The following is a 23,053-nucleotide window of genomic DNA, read 5'->3' as shown; positions in this document are numbered from 1 at the left end:
TGAAAAAATTCAAAACTGAAATCTTGAAAAACTGAAAAATGGAAAGAAAATTGAAGAATCGGAAAAGTGAAAAAATCCAAAGCTGAAACATTGAAAAATCCAGAAATCGAAAAATTGAAAAATCACAGTTGAAGAAAGAATTGAAAAATCAAGAAACAGAGAAATGGGAAAATCAAAAAGTCAGTTAATAGAAAAATTGAAAAATCGAAAACTTTAGAAACGTCAAAAATTGAAAACTGAAAAATAAAAAAAATTAAAAATCGTAAAACTGAAATATCGTAAAGTTAATAATTTGAAAAACTGAAAATTTTTGAAAAAAAAATCGTATCAAAAACTAAAAATTCAAAAAATCGAGAAACTGAACAATCAAAAAATTAAAACATTGAAATCCCAGTAAGTTGATAAATAGCAAAATTTAAAAAACAAAAATTTTAAAAATCCAAGAATTGAACAACAAAAAAATCTAAGCCTGAAAACTCAGAAAATTGAATGATCCAGAACAAAAAATCTAAAATTTAAAAATTCGACAAATTGAAAAATCATGGAACTGAAAAATCGAAAAGTCGAGATAGTGAGAAATCTAAAAACCTAAAACTTTAAAAACTGAAAAATTAAAATATCGAAAACTTTAAAAACCGAGAAAACACAATATCAAAAATTTGAAAAATTGAAGAAACGAAATATTGCAAAATTCCAAAGCTGAAATATTCAAAAACCTAAAAATGGAAGGAAAATTAAAGAATCGAAACAGTGAAAAAATCCCAAACTGAAACATTGAAAAATTGAGAAATGGGAAAATCAAAAAATTGGTCTAAAGAGTTTAGACAGTACTTCCCTCGCTATCGGAAACGTGACGACTGCATGCCTATTATGTTTTTTTTTTCACATTAGATTTTAAAGCATTCGGTTTTGTAGTTCCTGATTAAATCAATAAAATAAATTTACGCATTCATTAAATTTTTTGGGTCACCTGTATATCCGAATCCAAAAAATATGAATGGAATGATAAATTACAAGAAGAAACTCATCATATTTTGTAAGTTTTAAATTATAAGGCAAACTTTTGCGCTGACATCATCAATTTTTTTGGAGGGAATAAGCAAATATATTTTGACTAAAAATTTATTATGCTCTTTATAACCTTAAAACATTTGCAAGATTTCAAAGCATTGAGTTCTGTAGTTCCTGATTAAATCAATAAAATAAATTTACGCATTCATTAATTTTTGGGGTCATCCTGTATATGCAAATCCAAAAAAATGAATGGAATGATAAATCACAAGAAGAGACTCATCATATTTTATACAATTTAGATAGGATTTATTCAGCAAAATTTTGAGGTGACGTCATCAATTTTTTAGAGGGGATAAGTAAATATATTGTGATTAAAACGGTCTTGGTTTAATAACAAAAAAATATTGTTCGTCTATAAAACAAGCTCGTCTTAGACAAAGTATTCGTAAAAAAATATGTCGTAAAAAAATTTACGTATGCTGGTCCCGACTGCGATTATGGTTTAAATATTTTTTAGAAAACCCTGTCATGGATGTAGAAACATTTGTGACAGCCAAGGAGGTTTTTTTGAGAAAATTATCTTTGAATTTAGACCAAATTGAAATAGACAGTAGGCAACAGGCACATTTGGGCAAAAGAAAGAGAAATTAGGGTTACGGCTTCAAATTTTGGACGTATTTACAAACTTAGACCGACTACAGCAATAGCTAAAACTGTGGAGTCTCTGTTGTACAGTACATTTAGAGGTAATAGTCATACATACTATGGACAGCAAAGTGAGGAAAAAGCTGTCAAGTGTTTTGAAATAAATAAAAATATAAAAACTGAACGGTGTGGCTTGTTTATTTCAAAACAATTTCCTTACTTGGCTGCTAGTCCAGACAGGGTTCTAGAGGATAGGAGTGCATTACTCGAAATTAAATGCCCTTCAAAATCGCAAGATTTGTCTCCAGAAGAAGCGGTTAGAAAAAAAATAATGAAATTTTGTACATTGACAGACAGAGAATTGAAACTAAAAAAAAAATCATGATTACTACATTCAAGTCCAGGGACAGATACTTGTTACGGGTATTTCACAAGTTTATTTTGTTGTATGGACACCCAAAGGAATAAATATGGAAAAAATTTATAAAGACGAGTCCCCTTAACCAAAATTGACAACGTCATCTCCAAAATTTACAATAGTAAATGTAATTTAAATTTGATAAAATCACATGCTCCTGCATTAGTGGTTTATGAATCCGTGTTGAGTTTTCAACCTAGACATCCAAAAAAATTAATGACGTCTTCACAAAATTTATACTCCTAATAATTTTAAAATGTAGATCAGACGCAAGCCCGAACACTAGGTGCTTGCGTAATCTATTCACAGAATAAACATGCCTCCATTGCATTGATTACAAATTATATATTCTCATTAGTGGCACTCAAAAGTAACCTGTTATACGTAATAGCACCCCTTCATTTTTGAGTTATTTATGGTCTTTATCTTAGCATAATCACGCGTTCGATACAAGAGTAGAGATTTAATCAACAAGTCTTAATGAATCAATGTAACCACGAGTAAAATTACCAAACAACGTCCAATTAGTAGTTTGAAGTAACGGTCTGAATATCAGGTTGATTTGGAGTACTCGACCTGAGCCTAGTTAACCGTTGAAAAATCGGTTTCGGCGGGAAATCGGTGTTTGTGTAGCGGTTTTCGCAAATCGTGAATGAGAATGAATCAGTTGTAATTAGGCGAGTATTAGCACCGATACACAATATTGACACACGACGAATTCTTGGCAAGCGAACTCCGTCTGCCGTCTCTATCGACCGAAGAAAAATCAAAGATGATTAGAAGAAACAATCCGAAAGCACGAGGTTCGCGTGGAATGTCATAGGTTAGACGAATTAATATTAATAAGGCACATGCCCTGGAGAAAGTGCAGGTGTTCGTCCAGGAGAACGCATTCGTCTACGGCAAATAAGATTAAGGTCGCAAGGGCATTAATTCGCGTCTGATTGGTGGCAAGTCAGGAACATCACGGACGCAGTGCAGCGCCGCGACGGCCGCGCTGGCGTCTCCTTGCGCCACCACCCGCACACTCACACTTCCGCCACCTTTTCTTTCGTGATTATAACCACTGATTGTGTTATATGTTTAGGTAATGGATCGCCGAGTCGGGACTTTGTCGCTTGCTCTATTTGCATTTCGAGTGACTGTTTGCCGAGGGAATCGCAAGGCGACGACGAAAAAGAGATCAATAATCAATTGAGTCGAAGTGAGAAACTTTACATGCGGGGCTACGAATTATTGCTGTTTTCGAGATGTTGGGATAGCGTTTGGTTCCGAGCGGAATGGCGATGGTCGTTTTTTAATTTTTTATTGTGGTGGCGAGCGAACCTGGAACAAATATCAGATAAATGCAAGTTTTGGTGGCAGGGTTAACGGTTTTGAAAAATTACTGTGAAAACGAAAACGAAAAACAAAAAAAAACATCTGGGGTCTTAGACTCTTTCGACTTCTTCCTAAAAGATTTCTTTAATTTCTTCAAAATTTGAAGCACCAGAGGCCCCGCGATTCTTCCTACTTTTTCAAAATATAAAATACCAGCCGTCCCAAGATCCTTTCTTCCCAAAATAAACACCAGAGACCCCGATATTCTTTTAACTTCTTCCAAAAATAAAACACCAGGAGTGCCAAGATTCTTACAACTTCTTCAAAATATAAAAAATATCAGAAGCCCCGGCATTCTTCCAATTTTTTCCGAAAATCAAACACCAGACTTCCCAAGATTAAATTATTCAAAACATGAAACACCAGAACTCCCGACATTCTTTAAAATTGTTTCCAAAAATAAAACGTTAAGATTCTTTCAACTTCTTCAGAATATGAAATACCAGAGCCCCGAGGTTCTTTCAAATCTTTCAAAATATAAAACACCAGGGGTCCGCAGATTCTTTCTTCCAAAAGTAAACAACTGGAGGCTCAAGATTTTTTTAACTTTTTCAAAATGTAGAACACCAGGGGCACTGAGATTCTCTTAACTTCTTCCAATAATAAAACACCAGGAGCTACGAGATTCTTTCAACTTCTTCAAAATATAAAACACCAGAGGACTTTGCATTCTTATAATTTTTTCAGAAATTCAAATACCAGATGCCCCAAGGTTCTGTTAAATTATTCAAATTATGAAACACCAAAAATCTAGAACTTTTTTCCAATTTTTTCCAAAAAGAAATCGCCAAGTGCCCTAAGATTCTACCAAATTCTTCAAAATGAAAAACACTAGGAACCTCTAGATTTTTCCAAACATTTCCAAAAAGAAAATACTGGGGGCCCCAAAATTTTTTAACCTCTTCAAAATATGAAACATCAGGAGCCCGGAGATTTTTTTAACTTCTTCAAAATATAGAGCACCAGGGGCCCCGAGATTTTTTCAAGCTCATCAAAATATAAAACACCAGGAACCTCGACATTCTTTTAATTTGCTAAAAATATAAAGCACCAGAGGCCCCGACATTCTTTTAACTTCTACAAAATATAAAACACCAGGGCCCCCAAGATTCTTTCAACTTTTTCAAAATATAAAATACCAAGTCCCCAAGATTTTGTTAAATTCATTAAAATATGTATAAAGCACCCGAACTCCCGAGATTCTCTCAAATTTTTCTAAAACTAAAACACCAAGGGCCCCGAAATTGTTTCAGATTCTTCAAAATACAAATCACTAGGGGTCTCGAGATCCTTTCAACTACTTCCAAAAAGAAAACACTGGCTGCCTCAAGATTTTTTCAACTTCTTCAAAATATAAAATGCCAGTGGCCCCGAGATTCTTTTAACTTCTTCAAAAAATAAAACACCAGTAGCCCCGAGATTTTTTCAAATTCTTCAAAATATAAAACACTAGAGACCTCTGCATTTTTCCAATTTTTTCAGAAAATCAAATACCAGACTTCCCAAGATTCTGTTAATTTCTTCATATTATGAAACACTAGAAACCCCGACATTCTTTCTTGCCCTAAGGTATTTTCAAATTCTTCACAATATAAAACACCAGGAGCCCCGAGATTCTTTTAATTTCCTCAAAATATAAAGCACCAGAGGCCTCCACATTCTTTTAACTTCTTCAAAATATAAAACACCAGGAGCCTCAAGACTCTTTCAATTATTTCAAAATAAAAAACACCAAGTCCTCAAGATTTTGTTAAATTCATTAGAATATAAAACACCCGAAGTCCCGAGATTCTCTTAAATTTTTCCAAAAATAAAACACAAAGGGCCCCGAAATTGTTTCAGATTCTTCAAAGTATAAAACACTGGGGTTTCGAGATTTTTCAACTCCTTCCAAAAAGAGAACACAAAGGGCTTCAAGATTTTCTTAAATTCTTTAAAATATAAAACACCAAATTTCCCGAGATTCTCTCAACTTTTCACAAAAATAAAACACCAATGATGATGGAATTCTTTCAGATTGTTCAAAATACAAAAGACCAGAGCTCCCGACATTTTTTCTAATTTTTTCAAAAATAAAACACCATAGCCCCCGAGATTCTTTTAACTTGTTCCAAAAATAAAACACCAGAAGCCCCGAGATTCTTTCAACTTCTTCAAAATATTAAACTCTTCACAAAAATAAAACACCAATGATGATGGAATTCTTTCAGATTGTTCAAAATACAAAAGACCAGAGATCGCGACATTTTTTCTAATTTTTTCAAAAATAAAACTCGATGGCCCCCGAGATTCTTTTAACTTCTTCCAAAAATAAAACACCAGGAGCCCCGAGATTCTTTCAACTTTTTCAAAATATTAAACTCTAGCGCCCACGAGATTCTCCCAAATTTTTCAAAATGTAAAACACCAGAGGCCTCAAAGTTCTATTGAATTCTTCAACATATAAAACACCAGAATTCCCGACACTTTTTCAAATTTTTCCAAAAATAAAATGCCAAAGGAGTTTCGAAATTTTTTCAACTTCTACCAAAAAGAAAACACCAGGGGTTTCAATATTTTGTTAAATTGTTTAAAATATAAAACACCAGAATTCCCGAGATTCTTTCAAATTTTTCAAAAAATAAAACATCGGGAGCTCCGAGATTCTTTCAACTTCTTCACAATATAAAGAACTAATGGTCTCGATATTCTTTCAACTTCTTCCAAAAAGAAAACACCAAGAGCTCTAAGATTCTTTGAACTTATTTAAAATATAAAATACCAAGTCCCCAAAAATTTGTTAAATTCATTAAAACACACGAACTCCCGAGATTCTCCCAAATTTTTCAAAAATGAAACACCAAGGGCCCCAAAATTGTTTCAGATTCTTCAAAATACAAAACACTAGGGGTCTCTAGATTTTTCAACGTCTTCCAAAAAGAAAACACCAAGGGCTTCAAGATTTTTTTTAAATTCTTTAAAATATAAAATACCAGAATTCTCGAGGTTCTCTCAACTTTTTCCAAAAATAAAACACCAAGGGTCATGGAATTCTTTCAGATTCTTCAAAATACAAAACACCAGAACTCCCGCCATGTTTTCTAATTTTTCCAAAAAAAAAAACACCAGAGGTCCCGATATTCTTACAAATTTTTCAAAAAATAAAACCTGGGGAGCTTCGAAATTCTTTCAACTTCTTCACAATATAAGGAACTAGGTGTCTCAATATTCTTATTTAAAATATAAAGCACCAGAGGCTCCGAGAATCTTTCAACTTTTTCAAAATATAAAACACCAGGGGCCCCGAGATTCTTTCAAATTTTTCAAAAAATAAAACACTAGGAGCCCCAAGATTTTTTCAATTTCTTCAAAATATAAAACACTAGTGGTCTCGAGATCCTTTCAACCTCTTCGAAGGGTAAAGCAACAGGAGCTTCAAAATTCTGTTGAATTCTTCAAAATATAAAACACCAGAACTTCCGACAGTTTTTCAACTTTTTTGAAAAATAAAATGCCAGAAGTCCTGGGATTCTTTCAGCTTCTTCAAAACATAAAACACCAGGACTCCCGAAATTCTTTCAAAAAATCAAACACCAGGGGCCTTAAGATTCTGTTACTTTCTTCCACAAATAAAACACCAAGGGCCCCGAGACTCTTACAAATTTTTCAAAAAAATAAAACACCAGTAGCCCTAAGATTTTTTCAACTTCTGCAAAATGTAAAACACCAGAGGCCTCAAAGTTTTGTTGAATTTTTCAAAATATAAAACTCCAGAACTCCGCACACTTTTTCAAATTTTTCCAAAATAAAATTCTAAAGGCTTTGAGATTCTTTCAGCTTCTTCAAAACATAAAACATCGGGACCCCCGAGATTCTTTCAAAAAATTAAATACCAGGGGCCTTCAGATTCTTACAACTTCTTCAAAATATAAAAAATATCAGAAGCCCCGGCATTCTTCCAATTTTTTCAGAAAATCAAACACCAGACTTCCCAAGATTCAGTCATTAAATTATTCAAAACATGAAACACCAGAACTCCCGACATTCTTTAAAATTGTTTCCAAAAATAAAACGTTAAGATTCTTTCAACTTCTTCAGAATATGAAACACCAGAGCCCCGAGGTTCTTTCAGATCTTTCAAAATATAAAACACCAGGGGTCCGCAGATTCTTTCTTCCAAAAGTAAACAACTGGAGGCTCAAGATTTTTTTTACTTTTTCAAAATATAGAACACCAGGGGCACTGAGATTCTCTTAACTTCTTCCAATAATAAAACACCAGGAGCTACGAGATTCTTTCAACTTCTTCAAAATATAACACACCAGAGGACTCTGCATTCTTATAATTTTTTCAGAAATTCAAATACCAGATGCCCCAAGATTCTGTTAAATTATTCAAATTATGAAACACCAAAAATCTAGAACTTTTTTCCAATTTTTTCCAAAAAGAAATCGCCAAGTGCCCTAAGATTCTACCAAATTCTTCAAAATGAAAAACACTAGGAACCTCTAGATTTTTCCAAACATTTCCAAAAAGAAAATACTGGGGGCCCCAAAATTTTTTAACCTCTTCAAAATATGAAACATCAGGAGCCCGGAGATTTTTTTAACTTCTTCAAAATATAGAGCACCAGGGGCCCCGAGATTTTTTCAACCTCATCAAAATATAAAACAGCAGGAACCTCGACATTCTTTTAATTTGCCAAAAATATAAAGCACCAGAGGCCCCGACATTCTTTTAACTTCTACAAAATATAAAACACCAGGGCCCCCAAGATTCTTTCAACTTTTTCAAAATATAAAATACCAAGTCCCCAAGATTTTGTTAAATTCATTAAAATATGTATAAAGCACCCGAACTCCCGAGATTCTCTCAAATTTTTCTAAAAATAAAACACCAAGGGCTCCGAAATTGTTTCAGATTCTTCAAAATACAAAACACTAGGAGTCTCGAAATCCTTTCAACTACTTCCAAAAATAAAATACTGGCTGCCTCAAGATTTTTTCAATCTCTTCAAAATATAAAATGCCAGTAGCCCCGAGGTTCTTTCAACTTCTTCAAAAAATAAAACACCAGTAGCCCCGAGATTTTTTCAAATTTTTCAAAATATAAAACACTAGAGACCTCTGCATTTTTCCAATTTTTTCAGAAAATCAAATACCAGACTTCCCAAGATTCTGTTAATTTCTAAAAATTATGAAACACTAGAAACCCCGACATTCTTTCTTGACCTAAGGTACTTTCAAAATCTTCACAATATAAAACACTAGGGGCGCGAGATTTTTTCATCCACTTCCAAAAAGAAAACACTGGGGGGCCCAAAATTTTTCAACCTCATCACCTGGTGTTTTATAGAATAGAATAGAATAGAATAAAAAAGATATTCTATTCTATTCTATAAAACACCAGGAGCCCCGAGATTCTTTTAACTTCTTCAAAATATAAAACACCAGGAGCCCCAAGACTCTTTCAATTATTTCAAAATAAAAAACACCAAGTCCTCAAGATTTTGTTAAATTCATTAGAATACAAAACACACGAACTCCCGAGATTCTCTCAAATTTTGCCAAAAATAAAACACCAAGGGCCCCGAAATTGTTTCAGATTCTTCAAAGTACAAAACACCAGGGGTTTCGAGATTTTTCAACTCCTTCCAAAAAGAGAACACAAAGGGCTTCAAGATTTTGTTAAATTCTTTAAAATAAAAAACACCAAATTTCCCGAGATTCTCTCAACTTTTCACAAAAATAAAACACCAATGATGATGGAATTATTTCAGATTGTTCAAAATACAAAAGACCAGAGCTCCCGACATTTTTTCTAATTTTTTCAAAAATAAAACACCATGGCCCCCGAGATTCTTTTAACTTGTTCCAAAAATAAAACACCAGAAGCCCCGAGATTCTTTCAACTTCTTCAAAATATTATTTCTCCCGAATTTTTCAAAATGTAAAACACCAGAGGCCTCAAAGTTCTATTGAATTCTTCAACATATAAAACACCAGAATTCCCGACACTTTTTCAAATTTTTCCAAAAATAAAATGCCAAAGGCCTTGAGATTCTTTCAGCTTCTTTAAAATATAAAACACGAGGACTCTCGAGATTCTTTCATAAAATTAAACACCATGGGCCTTAAGATCCTGCTAATTTCTTCCAGAAATAAAACACGAAGTGCCCCGAGATTGTTACAAGTTCTTCAAAATATAAAACACCATAGGCCTCTGCATTCTTCCAATTTTTTTTAGAAAATCAAATACCAGAGTTCCCAGGATTCTGTTAATTTATTCAAATTATGAAACACTAGAACTCCCGACATTCTTTCTTGACCTAAGATACTTTCAAATTCTTCACAATATAAAACACTAGAGGTCTCTAAAATTTTTTCATCCGCCTCCGAAAAGAAAACACTGGGAGCGCCAAGATTTTTTCAACCTCATCAAAATAATAAACACTAGGAGCCCTGACATTCTTTTAATTTCCTCCAAATATAAAGCACCAGAGGCCCCGACAATCTATTAACTTCTTCAAAATATAAAACACCAAGTCCCCAAGATTTTGTTAAATTCAGTAAAATATAAAACCTCTCTCTCTCTCGAGATTCTCTCAAATTTTTCCAAAAATAAAACACCCAGGGCCCCGAAATTGTCTCACATTCTTCAAAATACAAAACACTAGGAGTTTCGAAATTTTTTCAACTTCTGCCAAAAAGCAAACACCAGGGGCTTCAAGATTTTGTTAAATTGTTTAAAATATAAAACACCAGAATTCCCGAGATTCTTTCAAATTTTTCAAAAAATAAAACATCGGGAGCTCCGAGATTCTTTCAACTTCTTCTCAATATAAAGAACTAGTGGTCTCGATATTCTTTCAACTTCTTCCAAAAAGAAAACACCAAGAGCTCTAAGATTCTTTGAACTTATTTAAAATATAAAATACCAGGTCCCCAAAAATTTGTTAAATTCATTAAAACACCCGAACTCCCGAGATTCTCCCAAATTTTTCCAAAAATGAAACACCAAGGGCCCCAAAATTGTTTCAGATTCTTCAAAATACAAAACACTAGGGGTCTCCAGATTTTTCAACGTCTTCCAAAAAGAAAACACCAAGGGCTTCCAGATTTTTTTTAAATTCTTTAAAATATAAAATACCAGAATTCTCGAGGTTCTCTCAACTTTTCCCAAAAATAAAACACCAAGGGTCATGGAATTCTTTCAGATTCTTCAAAATACAAAACACTAGAACTCCCGCCTTGTTTTCTAATTTTTCAAAAATAAAACACCAGAGGTCCCGATATTCTTACAAATTTTTCAAAAAATAAAACCTCGGGAGCTTCGAAATTCTTTCAACTTCTTTACAATATAAGGAACTAGGTGTCTCAATATTCCTATTTAAAATATAAAGCACCAGAGGCTCCGAGATTCTTTCAACTTTTTCAAAATATAAAACACCAGGGGCCCCGAGATTCTTTCAAATTTTTCAAAAAATAAAACACTAGGAGCCCCAAGATTTTTTCAACTTTTTCAAAATGTAAAACACTAGTGGTCTCGAGATCCTTTCAACCTCTTCGAAGGGTAAAGCAACAGGAGCTTCAAAATTCTGTTGAATTCTTCAAAATATAAAACACCAGAACTTCCGACAGTTTTTCAACTTTTTTGAAAAATAAAATGCCAGAAGTTCTGGGATTCTTTCAGCTTCTTCAAAACATAAAACACCAGGACTCCCGAAATTCTTTCAAAAAATCAAACACCAGGGGCCTTAAGATTCTGTTACTTTCTTCCACAAATAAAACACCAAGGGCGTCGAGACTCTTACAAATTTTTCAAAAAAATAAAACACCAGTAGCCCTAAGATTTTTTCAACTTCTGCAAAATGTAAAACACCAGAGGCCTCAAAGTTTTGTTGAATTTTTCAAAATATAAAACTCCAGAACTCTGCACACTTTTTCAAATTTTTCCAAAATAAAATGCTAAAGGCTTTGAGATTCTTTCAGCTTCTTCAAAACATAAAACATCGGGACCCCCGAGATTCTTTCAAAAAATTAAATACCAGGGGCCTTCAGATTCTTACAACTTCTTCAAAATATAAAAAATATCAGAAGCCCCGGCAATCTTCCAATTTTTTCAGAAAATCGAACACCAGACTTCCCAAGATTCAGTCATTAAATTATTCAAAACATGAAACACCAGAACTCCCGACATTCTTTAAAATTGTTTCCAAAAATAAAACGTTAAGATTCTTTCAACTTCTTCAGAATATGAAACACCAAATCCCCGAGGTTCTTTCAGATCTTTCAAAATATAAAACACCAGGGGTCCGCAGATTCTTTCTTCCAAAAGCAAACAACTGAAGGCTCAAGATTTTTTTAACTTTTTCAAAACGTAGAACACCAGGGGCCCTGAGATTCTCTTGGCTTCTTCCAATAATAAAACACCAGGAGCTACGAGATTCTTTCAACTTCTTCAAAATATAAAACACCAGAGGACTTTGCATTCTTATAATTTTTTCAGAAATTCAAATACCAGATGCCCCAAGATTCTGTTAAATTATTCAAATTATGAAACACCAAAAATCTAGAACTTTTTTCCAATTTTTTCCAAAAAGAAATCGCCAAGTGCCCTAAGATTCTACCAAACTCTTCAAAATGAAAAACACTAGGAACCTCTAGATTTTTCCAAACCTTTCCAAAAAGAAAATACTGGGGGCCCCAAAATTTTTTAACCTCTTCAAAATATGAAACATCAGGAGCCCGGAGATTTTTTTAACTTCTTCAAAATATAGAGCACCAGGGGCCCCGAGATTTTTTCAACCTCATCAAAATATAAAACACCAGGAACCTCGACATTCTTTTAATTTGCTAAAAATATAAAGCACCAGAGGCCCCGACATTCTTTTAACCTCTTCAAAATATAAAACACCAGGGCCCACAACATTCTTTTAACTTCTACAAAATATAAAACACCAGGGCCCCCAAGATTCTTTCAACTTTTTCAAAATATAAAATACCAAGTCACCAAGATTTTGTTAAATTCGTTAAAATATGTATAAAGCACCCGAACTCCCGAGATTCTCTCAAATTTTTCTAAAAATAAAACACCAAGGGCCCCGAAATTGTTTCAGATTCTTCAAAATACAAATCACTAGGGGTCTCGAGATCCTTTCAACTACTTCCAAAAAGAAAACACTGGCTGCCTCAAGATTTTTTAAGCCTCTTCAAAATATAAAATGCCAGTGGCCCCGAGATTCTTTTAACTTCTTCAAAAAATAAAACACCAGTAGCCCCGAGATTTTTTCAAATTTTTCAAAATATAAAACACTAGAGACCTCTGCATTTTTCCAATTTTTTCAGAAAATCAAATACCAGACTTCCCAAGATTCTGTTAATTTCTTCAAATTATGAAACACTAGAAACCCCGACATTCTTTCTTGCCCTAAGGTATTTTCAAATTCTTCACAATATAAAACACCAGGAGCCCCGAGATTCTTTTAATTTCCTCAAAATATAAAGCACCAGAGGCCTCCACATTCTTTTAACTTCTTCAAAATATAAAACACCAGGAGCCCCAAGACTCTTTCAATTATTTCAAAATAAAACACACCAAGTCCTCAAGATTTTGTTAAATTCATTAGAATATAAAACACCCGAACTCCCGAGATTCTCTTAAATTTTTCCAAAAATAAAACACCAAGGGCCCCGAAATTGTTTCAGATTCTTCAAAGTACAAAACACCAGGGGTTTCGAGATTTTTCAACTCCTTCCAAAAAGAGAACACAAAGGGCTTCAAGATTTTGTTAAATTCTTTAAAATAAAAAACACCAAATTTCCCGAGATTCTCTCAACTTTTCACAAAAATAAAACACCAATGATGATGGAATTATTTCAGATTGTTCAAAATACAAAAGACCAGAGCTCCCGACATTTTTTCTAATTTTTTCAAAAATAAAACACCATGGCCCCCGAGATTCTTTTAACTTGTTCCAAAAATAAAACACCAGAAGCCCCGAGATTCTTTCAACTGCTTCAAAATATTAAACTCTAGCGCCCACGAGATTCTCCCAAATTTTTCAAAATGTAAAACACCAGAGGCCTCAAAGTTCTGTTGAATTCTTCAACATATAAAACACCAGAATTCCAGACACTTTTTCAAATTTTTCCAAAAATAAAATGCCAAAGGCCTTGAGATTCTTTCAGCTTCTTTAAAATATAAAACACGAGGACAGTCGAGATTCTTTCATAAAATTAAACACCATGGGCCTTAAGATCCTACTAATTTCTTCCAGAAATAAAACACGAAGTGCCCCGAGATTGTTACAAGTCCTTCAAAATATAAAACACCAGAGGCCTCTGCATTCTTCCAATTTTTTTTAGAAAATCAAATACCAGAGTTCCCAGGATTCTGTTAATTTATTCAAATTATGAAACACTAGAACTCCCGACATTCTTTCTTGACCTAAGGTACTTTCAAATTCTTCACAATATAAAACACTAGAGGTCTCTAGAATTTTTTCATCCATCTCCGAAAAGAAAACACTGGGGGCGCCAAGATTTTTTCAACCTCATCAAAATAAAAAACACCAGGAGCCCTGACATTCTTTTAATTTCCTCCAAATATAAAGCACCAGAGGCCCCGACAATCTATTAACTTCTTCAAAATATAAAACACCAAGTCCTCAAGATTTTGTTAACTTCAGTAAAATATAAAACCTCTCTCTCTCTCTCGAGATTCTCTCAAATTTTTCCAAAAATAAAACACCCAGGGCCCCGAAATTGTCTCACATTCTTCAAAATACAAAACACTAGGAGTTTCGAAATTTTTTCAACTTCTGCCAAAAAGAAAACACCAGGGGCTTCAAGATTTTGTTAAATTGTTTAAAAATAAAACACCAGAATTCCCGAGATTCTTTCAAATTTTTCAAAAAATAAAACATCGGGAGCTCCGAGATTCTTTCAACTTCTTCACAATATAAAGAACTAGTGGTCTCGATATTCTTTCAACTTCTTCCAAAAAGAAAACACCAAGAGCTCTAAGATTCTTTGAACTTATTTAAAATATAAAATACCAAGTTCCCAAGATTTTGTTAAATTCATTAAAATATAAAACACCCGAACTCCCGACTAGGGGTCTCTAGATTTTTCAACGTCTTCCAAAAAGAAAACACCAAGGGCTTCAAGATTTTGTTAAATTCTTTAAAATATAAAACACCAGAATTCTCGAGGTTTTCTCAACTTTTCCCAAAAATAAAATACCAAGGGTCATGGAATTCTTTCAGATTCTTCAAAATACAAAACACCAGAACTCCCGCCATGTTTTCTAATTTTTCCAAAAATAAAACACCAGAGGTCCCGATGTTCTCACAAATTTTTCAAAAAATAACACCTCGGGAGCTTCGAAATTCTTTCAACTTCTTCACAATATAAGGAACTAGGTGTCTCAATATTCTTATTTAAAATATAAAGCACCAGAGGCTCCGAGATTCTTTCAACTTTTTCAAAATATAAAACACCAGGGCTCCCGAGATTCTTTCAAATTTTTCAAAAAATAAAACACTAGGAGCCCCAAGATTTTTTCAATTTCTTCAAAATATAAAACACTAGTGGTCTGAGATCCTTTCAACCTCTTCGAAGGGTAAAGCAACAGGAGCTTCAAAATTGTGTTGAATTCTTCAAAATATAAAACACCAGAACTTCCGACAGTTTTTCAACTTTTTTGAAAAATAAAATGCCAGAAGTCCTGGGATTCTTTCAGCTTCTTCAAAACATAAAACACCAGGACTCCCGAAATTCTTTCAAAAAATCAAACACCAGTAGCCCTAGGATTTTTTCAACTTCTTCAAAAAATAAAACACCCGGAGCCCTAAGATTTTTTCAACTTCTGCAAAATGTAAAACACCAGAGGCCTCAAAGTTTTGTTGAATTTTTCAAAATATAAAACTCCAGAACTCCGCACACTTTTTCAAATTTTTCCAAAATAAAATGCTAAAGGCTTTGAGATTCTTTCAGCTTCTTCAAAACATAAAACATCGGGACCCCCGAGATTCTTTCAAAAAATTAAATACCAGGGGCCTTAAGATTCTTGCAACTTTTTCAAAAAATAAAACATCAGGAGCCCCAAGTTTTTTTCAACTTCTTCAAAATGTAAAATACAAGAGGCCTCAAAAGTCTTTAGAGTATTTATTTGTATTTTTAACTGTATTTACTTCTATTGTGTCTTTCAGTAGATAAGATAAGTAAAAGCTCCCTGAAAGTGTTGCCTCTTTTTTCGCCGTTTTTTAATAAGATGCTGTTACAATTTTTTAGAACTCAGTAATTAATAAATTGACGTCTCTATTACCATGAAATTAGCGGCGTCCTTCAAATGCTCGTTGATGTGACGTGGACTACAAAGTAATTTACAAAAGTTAATCCTTAATCCTGATAAGAAGGCGATTTATAAATATAAAACAGGGACGTAGAGGCTATATGACCTTTCATTCCCTATAAAGGTCAAACTAAAGCCACCACGAGACTGCGATGAGATGTCAGCGATGATAATTGCTTGTGCATCTAAAACCATATAAATGAGAACAAATTAAAGATTAATACGTCAAAAATAAAAAAGCAGACGCTTATACCGTTTACAGAATTAAAATAACCTTGGAAACGAAGTCAGGTCAAACTTTGTCGCAAAAAATAAAAGCTTCATAATTGCCTTCTTCCAGGTAACATTCCTCGCATTGATCCCCCTCCGCCCTCTTAAATCCCCTCAAATCCCCCAATAATAATCACCCGAAAACCTTAGCCTCTTTTTCTTACATCAACAAGTAATTAAACCATTCCAAGTTAAGAAAGACAAATAAATCTCTCGAACCCGTTAAATCACTAAGCGCCGACTACGTGCCGCAAAATAAAGAAAAGCCAAGTTAACACGCTGATAAGTACGATATCTGCGGGGTGCAAGAGTAGGCGTAGGGGTAGTATGTGAAAAAGCAGAGCAGGGCTGCCGCCCCCTTCCACCCCAAATCATCTGCTCGTCACCCGCCGGCAGCTGGCGAAGCTGAAGCGCACAGCGCCTGGCTGTTTCCTTCACGTCGGCACCTCCTAATGGGGTTGGTTTCTTGTTTTCTTGTTTCGAGACGGAAAACAAAGGATGATGATTTGTCACGAGGACCTCGCTGACGGTTATGCAAAAATTCCGGATCGATGCTGTGTCAATCAAGGGCGGTTGGAGCGGACGACGAAAAATTGCCGACGAAGGGGTTCATTCCCCTTATCGGAGGCCGTCTGCAGATTAAAGGAGGGCCATCGCTGCCGACGGTTTTTATTATTTCATAAAACAAACAACAGGTCAGTGGCGTGCGGCATAGACGTAACAGCGACGTATCTGTTATATAACTTAGTTCAGTGGCGGCTCGTCAGATGAAAAACAAATGACACTGTACCGGTAGCAGGTAGAATCCCGTGCTGAGAAATATTGTCTCATTTCTTGTACGAAAAGTGTATCAGTGTTTTGTAAGGATGCGATATAATATTGTTACGTAAGAGAAACAAATTTTGTGCTTGGTTGTTTATGTTGGCCGGCCCCAGGTGGTCGTTGCGTTCGTGGCTCGCGCCGCCCCCGCACATCTCGGTCCGAGTAAAGCGTTTCCAGAGCGGCTTTTTCATTCGTGAAAAAGTGTCAAGTACATTTTAGTCCATCTGAGTGAGTGCGCTCGGTATATTATTCCGGCGTTCTCTGGGGTTTTGTTTTTCATTAGAAGTTTCATATATGGAAAGAGTGTCAGCGCCGTATGTACCTAACATATGCATATAGTGTCTGGCGCCACTCGACTAAACGATTACAAACTTTTCTTACTGAAACGTTCCACATGCTCTGTCTTACTCCGAATGCTTGAATGAAACGAGACTTTTCAGTGGTATGTGATTCGGTGAGATGTGAGAAGACAGACACGTGGGAGTCACAAGATTACCAGTCCAATTAAATATTATGTACGACGGGAGGAACTGTTGAGTTTCTCTTTTATATTTTGAGATTATGTAGAAACCTAACGGGACCGCTGCACCATTGAAAAATCGTCGACATGGCAGAGAAACCCGAGTCACGCTGATGAAAATAGGTGATCCTGCCTAGGCATGGTACTGCATTCCTGCGATTTGGGATCATGGTCGCTGTGACACATGCACAGACCTTGCCGGTCGCACAATTGCGCATTCTTGCCGTACAAACACCTCAAACGCGAGCGAGCGAAGCGAGCTGCCGAAAATTCCTGATCTCTTCTGAAAAGCTTGCTTACCTTCCGCGTATTTTTAGCCCCCCCGATTAAAATATAATCCTTGTTACGCGTTCACTCAACGAAAATAATGCGTGAATCACAAGTAAAACAGGTACTTATTTTAGATTCTCGAATGAGTCGTAAATTTTTACTAGATTGCTTCGATGATCAAAGGCTTTGTTTTCGGCAGATGAAAGGTATATTAGCTTGGGTTTTGGCTTTTTGACGCGGAATAATTGCCACTATTTGTTCCGGGTTCTTTTAATTTGACGTTTAGACGTGTCATCACGCACCTTATTAACTTTGCAGGTCGGTTGGCACTGCTGTGCAATTTGTCAATTAAGAGATTACCGGTGCAGTTTCACATTTAATTGGGCCGTAAAGGTGTTCATAAATTTCCGTTGTTTGTCGTAAATTATTGTCGAGGAGGTGACGCTTTACATTTACAACTATGCAAATAAGGACAATTTGGATGGCGCGGCGAAGCTTTAGAAATGTGCAGGACCACAGTTGAAGTGGAAGCGTTTCAGTAGCTGGAACTTTTGTGTTATAGTTTACAACGTTTTATTATTTTTTGTCGTCGTTTTTCGTCTTTCTTGTACTCCTCGTGCCTAATGGCTACATGTAAAAAAATTGAGCTTGCTTTCAAATGGTTAAAATCTGTTTTTTCTACATATTCGTGTACCCACAATGAAATCAGATTTACTAAGAAAAACGTTTTTGTGAAATATTTTTATTTTTGAAAGATTTAGATCAAGATCTTGGGGCCCTGGTCATTATTTTAAAAGAGGGAATCTTTTAATTAAAGAAAGTGAAAGAGGTGTTTAATTTTTTAAAGAATTTGAAATTTTGTTTGTGGAAGAGTTTGAAAGAATCTTGGAGTCACCCAGTGTCTTTTTTAAAGAATATGTAAGACCCCTGGTGTTTTAAATGTTGAAGAAGTTGACTGAATGTCGGAGCTCCTGGTGTTTTATGTTTTAAAGAAGTTGATTGAATCTTGGGGTGTCTGGTGTTTAATATTTTCAAGAAGTTGATGGAATCTCGGAGCCCTATGTTTTATATTTTGAAGAGGTTAAAACAATCTTGGGTCCTCTGGTGTCTTGTGTTTTGAAGAGATTCAAGAATTTTGGGCTCCTGGTGTTCTATATTTTGAAGAAATCGAAAGAATTTCGGAACCCCCGAGTGTTTTATTTTTGAAAGAAGATGAAAAAATCTCGGGGCCAATGGTGTTTTACATTTTGAAGAGGTTAAAAATCTTTGGCCCCAGGTGTTCTATATTTTAAATATGTTATAAGAATCTCAGCCCTCTGTGTTTTCTACTTTGAAAAAGCTAAAAGAATCTCTGGGTCCCTGGTGTTTTATATTTTGAAGGAGTTGATAGAATCTAGGGGTTCTGGTATTTTATATTTTGAAAAAGTTGAAAGAATCTTGGCTCCCTGGTGTAAAATATTTTCAAGAAGTTGATAGAATCTTCGCATCCTGATGTTTTATATATTTAAAAAGTTTATAGAATCTTGGGGCCTCTGGTGTTTGGTGTTTTGAAGAAATTCAAGAATTTTGGGCTCCTGGTGTTCTATATTTTGAATTAATCGAAAGAATTTCGGGACCCCCGAGTGTTTTATTTTTGAAAGAAGATGAAAAAATCTCGGGGCCAATGGTGTTTTACACTTTGAAGAGGTTAAAAATCTTAGGCCCCAGGTGTTCTATATTTTAAATATGTTATAAGAATCTCAGCCCTCTGTGTTTTCTACTTTGAAAAAGCTAAAAGAATCTCTGGGTCCCTGGTGTTTTATATTTTGAAGGAGTTGATAGAATCTAGGGGTTCTGGTATTTTATATTTTGAAAAAGTTGAAAGAATCTTGGCTCCCTGGTGTAAATATTTTCAAGAAGTTGATAGAATCTTCGCACCCTGGTGTTTTATATATTTAAAAAGTTTATAGAATCTTGGGGCCTCTGGTATTTTGTGTTTTGAAGAAATTCACGAATTTTGGGCTCCTGGTGTTCTACATTTTGAAGAAATCGAAAGAATTTCGGACCCCCGAGTGTTTTATTTTTGAAAGAAGATGAAAAAATCTCGGAGCCAATGGTGTTCTACATTTTGAAGAGGTTAAAAATCTTAGGCCCCTGGTGTTCTCTATTTTAAATATGTTATAAGAATCTCAGCCCTCTGTGTTTTCTACTTTGAAAAAGCTAAAAGAATCTCTGGGTCCCTGGTGTTTTATATTTTGAAGGAGTTGATAGAATCTAGGCGTTCTGGTATTTTATATTTTGAAAAAGTTGAAAGAATCTTGGCTCCCTGGTGTAAAATATTTTCAAGAAGTTGATAGAATCTTGGCACCCTGGTGTTTTATATATTTAAAAAGTTTATAGAATCTTGGGGCCTCTGGTGTTTTGTGTTTTGAAGAAATTCAAGAATTTTGGGCTCCTGGTGTTCTATATTTTGAAGAAATCGAAAGAATTTCGGACCCCCGAGTGTTTTATTTTTGAAAGAATCTGAAAAAATCTCGGAGCCAGTGGTGTTTTACATTTTGAAGAGGTTAAAAATCTTAGGCCCCTGGTGTTCTCTATTTTAAATATGTTATAAAAATCTCAGCCCTCTGTGTTTTCTACTTTGAAGAAGCTAAAAGAATCTCGAGGTCCCTGGTGTTTTATATTTTGAAGGAGTTGAAAGAATCTTGGGTCCCTGGTGTAAAATGTTTTCAAGAAATTGATGGAATTTTGGCACCCTGGTGTTTTATAAATTCAAAAAGTTTATAGAATCTTGGGGCCTCTGGTGTTTTGTGTTTTGAAGGAATTCAATAAACTTGAGTTCCTGGTGTTCTATATTTTCAATATGTTGTAAGAATCTCGGGGCCATGTGTTTTATATTTTGAAGAAGTTAAAACAATCTCGGGACCTCCGGTGTTTTCTTTTTGGAAGAAATTGAAAGAATTTCGAAATCCCTAACGTTTCGTATTTTGAAGAATGTGAAAGAATTTCGGGGCCTTTGGTGCTTCATTTTTTAAAAAAGTTGAGAGAATCTCGGGAGTTCTGGTGTTTTATATTTTACAGAATTTAACAGAATCGGGGCCCTTGGTGTTTTATTTTTTGAAAAAGTTTAAAAAATGTCGAGAATTCTAGTGTTTCATAATTCGAATAATTTGACAGAACATTTGGTACTTTATATTTTGAAGAAGTTGAAAGAATCTCGGGGCCTCTGGTGTTTTCTTTTTGGGAGAAGTTGAAAGAATTTCGAAATCCCTAACGTTTTGTATTTTGAAGAATAGGAAAGAATTTCGGGGCCTTTGGTGCTTCATTTTTGAAAAAAGTTGAGAGAATCTCGGGAGTTCTGGTGTTTTATATTTTACAGAATTTAACAGAATCGGGGCCCTTGGTGTTTTATTTTTTGAAAAAGTTTAAAGAATGTCGAGAATTCTAGTGTTTCATAATTTGAATAATTTGACAGAACATTTGGTGCTTTATATTTTGAAGAGGTTGAAAAAATCTTGGAGTCCTTGATGGTTTCGTTTTAGGAGAAGTTGAACGAATTTCGAGTCCCTAGTGTTTTATATTTTGAAAAAGTTGAAAGAATCTCGGGGCCCCTGATGTTTTATATTTTGAAGGAATTAATAGGATCTCGGCATTCAGGTATTTTATATTTTGAAAAAGTTGAAAAAATCTTGGTTTTATACTTTCAAGAAATTGATAGATTTTTGGGACCCTTATGTTTTATGTTTTGAAGAAGTTAAAAGAATTTCGAAGCCCTGGTGTTCTATATTTAGAAGGAGTTGAAAGAATCTTGGGACCTTGATGTCTTATACTGTCAAGAAGTTGATGGAATCTTGGGTCCTCTGGTCTTTTGTATTTTGAAGAAGTTAAACAAATTTGGGCTCCTGGTGTTCTATATTTTGAAAAAGTTGAAAGAATGTCGAAGGTGCTTTATATTTTGAAGAAGTTAAAACAATGTCGGGACCTCTGGTGTTTTCTCTTTGGAAGAAGTTGAAAGAATCTCGAAATCTGTAATGTTTTGTATTTTGAACAATCTGAAAGAATTTCGGGGCCCTTGGTGTTTTATTTTTTGAAAAAGTTTAAAGAATGTCGAGAGTTCTAGTGTTTCATAATTTGAATAATTTGACAGAACAATTGGTGCTTTATATTTGAAAAAGTTGAAAGAATCTCGGGGCCTCTGATGGTTAATATTTGAAGAGGTTGAAAAAATCTTGGAATCCTTGATGTTTTCGTTTTAGAAGAAGTTGAAAGCATTCCGAGCCCCTAGTGTTTTCTCTTTGGAATAAGTTGAAAGAATCTCAAAATCCCAAGTGTTTTGTATTTTGAACAATCTGAAAGAATTTCGGGGCCTTTGGTGTTTTATTTTTTGAAAAAGTCTAAAGAATATCGATAGTTCTAGTGTTTCATAATTTGAATAATATTATACAGAACATTTGGTGCCTTATATTTTGAAGAAGTTGAAAGAATCTCGGGGTCTCTGATGGTTTATATTTTGAGGAGGTTGAAAAAATCTTGGAGTGCTTGATGTTTTCGTTTTAGAAGAATTTGAAAGAATTTCGAGCCCCTAGTGTTTTATATTTTAAAGAAGTTGAAAAAACTGTAAAGAATGTCCGGAGTTCTGGTGTTTCATAATCTGAATAATTTAACAAAATCTTGGGGAGTCTGGTGTTTGATCTTCTGAAAAAATTGCCTCTAGTGTTTTATATTTTGCAGAAATTGAAAGAATCTCGGGGCTCCTGGTGTTTTATAGTTTGAATAATTTGCGGCCACTGGTGCTCTATATTTTGAAAAATTTATTAGAATTTCAGGATTTCTGGTTTATATTCTGAAGAAATTGTAAATATTTTCGGGCCCCTTGCGTTTTATATTTTGAAGAATTTAGAAGAATCTCAGGGCACTTGATGTTCGACATTTTGAAGAAGTCAAAAGAATCTCGGATCCTTGGTGTTTTATATTGTGATAAAGTTGAATCAATCTTAGGGACCCTGGAGTTTTACATTTTGAAGAAGTTGATATAATCTCGACGCCCCAAGTGTTTTATATTTTGAAGAAATTGTTAAAATCTCGAAGTTCTTGGTGTTTCATATTTTGAAGAACTTGATAGAATCTCGAGGCTCTTGGTGTATTATTATTTTGAAGAAGTTGAAAGAATATCAGACCCTTAGTGTTTTACATTTTGAAGAAGCTGAAGAATCTGGATCTCATTGTACTTTATACTTTGAAGAAGTATGGAGACATCGATGTTCTATATTTGGAAGAAGTTGCAAAAATCTCAGTGCCCCTGGTGTTTTATATTTTGAGGCAGTTGAAAGAATCTCGGGCGATTGGTATCTTATAATTTGAAGAACTTGAAACAATCTTGGAGGCTCTGCTGTTTTATA

Source organism: Zophobas morio, unplaced genomic scaffold (genome assembly GCF_036711695.1).
Source record: "Zophobas morio isolate AGI-343-1 ecotype UQ-CSIRO unplaced genomic scaffold, CSIRO_AGI_Zmor_V1 ptg000074l, whole genome shotgun sequence".
Taxonomy (NCBI): domain Eukaryota; kingdom Metazoa; phylum Arthropoda; class Insecta; order Coleoptera; family Tenebrionidae; genus Zophobas; species Zophobas morio.
Note: the sequence above shows the minus strand (reverse complement) of the source record.